Below are 6,172 nucleotides of genomic sequence, written 5' to 3' on the forward strand. Positions count from 1 at the left end.
AAAGTATTGATTTTTTAAATCAAATAATATTAGTAAAATCTATTTTTAATGAAAAGAATTAGTTTAACCTTAAAACATTAAATCGTCAATTTAACAATATTACAATATTATAAAAATAATATTCTTTTATTCCACAGATAAAACCTCTTATATGACTTTCAATTTTATTTATCGTATGTATATTCATATTTATAACAATTTCCCATCTACACTCTTTTATTAATTACAAAATTGTTTTTAACCCTTCAATGGAATCATCTAAAAAAATTCATTGATATTGATAAAATAATATTTTAAAATAAAAAATGATACAATCCAATATTTTTAGAATTTTTGACCCTTCAACTAACTTTTTTATCCCTCTAAATTGATTAAGAATAATAATCATTTTTACATTCCTACCATTTCAATACTGAATTTTACCATCCCGCTTAATAATATTGTGAACCTCACTTTCCCTATATATACATAAAGAGTTCAAAACTTTAATCAACCGCTCATACTCTAACCTAATTATTCTTATCACCTTATTTATTTTTATTATATTTAACAATTTCATAGGTTTATACCCCTACATTTTTACAGCTACTAGACATATAAGTATTTGCCTGCCCCTATCCCTAAGAATATGATCCGGAATAATAATTTTCTCCTTATTCAACTTCTTTAATGAATTATGCACCCATTTAACTCCCCAGGGAACTCCTTTAATTCTTATACCTTTTATAGTTATCATTGAATCAATCAGCTTGTTAATCCGACCCCTAACATTAGCTGTCCGTTTAACTGCCAATATAATTGCAGGTCATCTTCTTATGTCCTTAATTGGATCGGCAAGAAAATCAATTATAATATTTACATTATTATTAATTTCTGCTCAAACTTTACTTCTTATCTTAGAAATTGCTGTTGCAATTATCCAATCTTATGTATTCTCAATTCTATTAACTTTATACAGAAGAGAAAGTTAATTTTTACTTAATAAAATAATACCATTTCCAAAAATATGACAAAAAATCTCCTTCACCCATTCCATCTTGTAACCCCTAGGCCATGACCCTTACTAATTTCCATAAGAATTTTTAATAATTTAGTAACAATGGTCGCATGAATACATAAATTAGACTATTTTTTATCAATTCTTTCAATTCTCGGAACCTTATTATGTATAATAATATGATGACGAGATGTGACCCGCGAAGCCACTTTCATAGGCTTCCACACCTCTTTGGTATTATATAGCGGTATACGTCTAGGAATATTACTATTTATCACCTCAGAAGTTTTTTTCTTTATTTCCTTTTTTTGAGCTTATTTCCACTCGTCCTTATCCCCAACTATTGAGATTGGACAACTATGACCTCCCTCAGATATCAATCCTTTTAATCCATTTGATATCCCCCTACTCAATACAATTATTCTTATTACTTCAGGGCTAACAATTACCTGATCTCACCATAATATATTAAATTATAATTTAAATAAAAGAAAATTTAATTTACTAGTAACCCTCCTTTTAGGTTTATATTTCACACTTATTCAATTCACTGAATATTTAGAATCCCCCTTTACAATTTCAGACTCAATTTATGGATCTACTTTTTTCATAGCAACAGGATTCCACGGCCTCCATGTTATTATTGGATCTTTATTTTTATTTATTGTGACGTCCTGACGTCCACCTCACACCCATTTTTAATTTTTTTTATTTGCAATATTAATTATTAATGTATAACCGCTGATAGTTATTTTTGAGCGCCATTGATACTTACCATTTTTGCTTCACTACTTATTATTAACCACAGGCTTACGTAGAGTAGTCTGTTATTAACCTAACCAAGAATATTATTTACTTAGCAACCTAACCGACACATTTATTATGTTAAAAGCTTTAGCTTGATACTAGTTTTAATATAAAAATATATGAAGTAATAATATTAACATATATAAAGGGAAAGGAAAATATTAAAAGCACAAAAACAATATAAATGTATAACCTAGTTATTATGCTTTATGATAGATTTATTTAATTAATTTAGTCACGTATATATATATATATATATATATATATTTTCTGAAACATAAAAACACAAAAACATACATAAAATCAGTAAAATATATAAAAACAGTTTTATATACTCTAGCAGTTAAATAAAATAATTTTGAAACATTTATTATTAATAATTTGATAGATTTATAATATAATATTACGAGATTGGTAATATTTGAGATCGTTTGAACTGTAATACCATGAAGGTTTTTATAGGTGTAGCAAAACCATTGAGCTACTTAATATTGTTTATTATATAAAAAGTATTAATGTTAGTTGTAATAATTGAAAGAATTAATTTAAAAATATATCTTATTATATGGTTATATAGCCATTGATAAGTATTACAAATTTGGCTTAATACATTTGGGTTCTTGACAGGATAAAATATTTAATTATTTTTAATAACAAAGAAACAAATTGATTTGAAATGGATTTTATTATACTATAGTAAAGTCCTTTGCAAGTAGGTAATTTTCGTTAAAACCAATAGGGTCGGTTATTATATAAAAACGGGAAATATCAATTAGTTATTTAAGACAAGAGTAAAAATAATGCCGGCGGAATTGAGTTTTATTAAGTGACGGTGTAGCTTTGATAGTTATTATAATTTACGGAGACATTTGGTGTTGATTGTTGTAGAAGGTCATAAGTTGTTATTAATAACAATTAAAAGATTAAATTTTGGAATTAATTTTATTATACAATGAAATAGTTTTGTGAGTGTAGTAAATTGTATTACCACATTTGAAGTGATTTATCGTATAGAAAAATTAATATTATTTTTATAACATAAAAGGAGAAACATTTTATAAGTAAAAGAATGTAGAATATTTGTCTACAATCTTAGTCAAAAAGAAGTACGTATTTAAAGTTACGAAATTGCAATAAAATTTTACTAAATTTTTTGGGTCTAAAATTTGAACCGTAAGGAAATAATTTGTTATAATTATATTGAAGCATCTAGGTCATAAGAGAAAACTAATAGGGACCTCAGATTTTGAAAATAATCATTTTTACGGAAGTGACCAACAACTTTTGGGAATCATCATTTTTAGATAGGCTGATGGTACCTGTGATGAAATTTTTCTTATCGCACCACGGGATCATTGAGAAACCACAAAAATTGCAAAGTCACTATTTGTTAAACAAATCAGCGTTATTTTTCAATATTTATAGTGTAGAAAGTTTTAATGAAATATTAATAGTTTAGAAGTTACAAAGTTAAAAACAATTAAAGTGAAAATCAATTAGTGAACAATTTAATATAAAAGGAAATAAGTTGTTTAACCCAAAAATATTAAGAAAAGAATAAATCGTTAATTAATTATGAATAAAAGTATATTACACATGGTATTACGTTCATAGTAAGGATTATTGAATTTATTTAATGGAATATTTTATGTTACTGAGCATTAATTTAAGTATATATTAATTACGCATTTAATCCGTTAATAATTAAGTATATTAACCATATCATATACGAACACACTTATATAGGTGCGTATAACCCATAAAAGAATTATTGGTTATTTAAGATTTTATGAATTAATTAAGACTAATATTGTAGTGGAATAATAATTTTATATGGTTTAATTATAATATTAAGCCCGGCACACCAATAGTTGCTTTATTAATAATTTTATAATAACCAAAGAATAGACGTGCAAGTACATACACGTGTATATCTATATATATATAGGCATCCCTATAACTATAAGACAATTATTGGTTGAGTGAGATTTTATAAGTTTATTAGAATGGTATCTTGAAATAATAATTTTAGATGATTTAATTACATTATTAAAGGCTCATGATACCAATAATTGATTTTACAATAATTTATAATGATTATTATTTCACTGAGTGCGTTATATTATTAAGTAGACGTATGCAGGGTCTTATAATAATTCATGCATAAGACTACGAGCATATAAAATGCATATGTCAAGCGTTATAATTTTAAGAATTAAATTTGTGAGCATTACAGAATTATTTGAATATTAATTTGAATAAGACAGTGAACACAGCGTTAAGTAACAAAGAAATAAAGATTTTAATTCACGAAGGAATATTATTTCATGATGACTAATTATAAAAGACGGTGACTTGTCGGCACCTGATTGAAATAATAATCCAAGACCGCTGTCTTAATCAAAGGTTGAATAGATATCTCGAGCAAGACATATCGGCAGGAAGTTGCAGCTGCCATTTGATTCGAAGAAACTCCGGTTGATTAAAAAGCATAACAGATGAGCGATAATTCTGTACTGAGAATTTCATGTTGAACTTACGCGTCAAAATACGTTTATCTTTTGTAAGCGTTGAGCTCACCGTTGAGCTCATCGTCCCCACTAGACGCACCGTGAGACTAATCCCACCACTTAAATTTTCGATCCCACCATAAGAAGCTTCGAAAACGAAGAACCAATGAGTTAAGTGGGCAGAGTCTCCCTACTATTTTAGTTTTTGCTTTAACCGTAGCGTCCCCACTTATTGTAATCCCTTCTCGAGCTACAGGGACCCTGTCCCCACGCATCATAATGTTTGAGTATATAACGTGATGCAGCAGCCAGAGAATCACTGTACCTTTTGTAAACCTTTGGTGGACTAGACATTATAATTATAATTACGACTACTATTGGAGTCGCTAGCTAGCGTAAATTCGCTAACTAAGCGTAAAATATAACGTAGAGCCAGTGAAGTTTGAGTTATTACCAAAGTCTGATTGACTTATTCTTTTGCTGCTACATCATCAAGTGCTTCCTGACCTGAGGGTTAGATTTGTGCGAACGCTTGTGAGTAGATTTATTTAATTATTTTATACTCGCTGCTCTTATGGAACGTTATACTTGTACTCCATATACATACTACACATTTTGACAGATTTATAAAGTTTCAATACATTATTATATTTACAGTTACTTAATATTTTCGAATTATAATTAGTTGTGAAACAATTACTGGCCTGAGGGTTCAGATTTATATGACATTTGCGAATAAAATTATTTCAAGTAACACATATATTCATATTGTAACCAACTTCTATATTACACTTGATTTTAGTAATAAACTTTTGATTAATTTGATTGTTCATTAAATATACCCTTCAATTATTATTGTTTAATCATTGAGAATAATGTTATGTACTACAGTTGCAATTAACCATAATTTAACTTTAACTTTTGTTCAGAATCGCTCGCCAGCGTAAATTCGCAGCGAAGCGTCATCCTATATTGAATATATAGTGCATGAATGCATTAATTATATCAATTTATTTGTGCGAGGCATACCCATTTATTTCAATTATATTTAAAGCGTTAAATCGCTTTTTCCCTTTTGAATACCATTAACAGCGACTTCATTCGCTGTGAGTTATCCTTTGAAAACAGTCGAGAGCGAACATTCGCTTCCATACCTGTCATATACCACGGCGTGTATAGCCGCCATTTTCTCATCCTTTAGCTCGGTATACGAACATATATGCCTCATTACACAATTAAGTCGTATTTAATATTTAAGTGAATTAAAATCAAATCATACCATTATTTGAAGGATAATTCGATTATAAACATTAATTTAACATTTGCATTACAAGTTTATTACATTTGTGTACTTAAATCAAGTGAGCATGGTAAAAAGTTCGACTCACACTAGTGACAATTACGCTAGTGACAATTACGCTAGTGACAATATTAAGGAATTGCTGACTTACCATAAGGCAGTGCACGGTGAATTAATAATTTTAATTATGGTTACAGTATATCACTAACAAGATTTAAGTTTAATAAATTACATAATTTTCGTTTATTGTATTGTTAAGCACGAACATAGATTCATTCGTCTGACCAATTCCTTATGTATACTACGTCTGACCAATTCATTATATATTCTACCTGATACATTCAATTTAGTCACAGGAGGTATATTTTATTTAATTAACAAATAAAGCATTACGAAATTATGAATAACAGTTAATAACGAATTACAATCTATATTAATTTGTTTTAAATCATTATTTTATTCTTCAACTCCATCACCGTGTATGAGCATAAAAGTGCTCGTCTCCTTACTTTGTGTTACATTCCACTTATAAAGAAAGGCATGGTAACCTGCCTACTT

General features: G+C 28.1%; 2 pseudogenes; both read left to right on the plus strand.

The window, feature by feature from the left end:
* The first annotated feature begins 255 nt into the window (after positions 1-255).
* On the plus strand, positions 256-1,007 carry LOC109611539 (annotated as a pseudogene).
* LOC113563503 lies at positions 1,007-1,666 on the plus strand (annotated as a pseudogene).
* Positions 1,667-6,172: the final 4,506 nt, after the last annotated feature.

This window comes from Ooceraea biroi, unplaced genomic scaffold, assembly GCF_003672135.1.
Source record: "Ooceraea biroi isolate clonal line C1 unplaced genomic scaffold, Obir_v5.4 UnassembledTig33, whole genome shotgun sequence".
Lineage (NCBI taxonomy): Eukaryota > Metazoa > Arthropoda > Insecta > Hymenoptera > Formicidae > Ooceraea > Ooceraea biroi.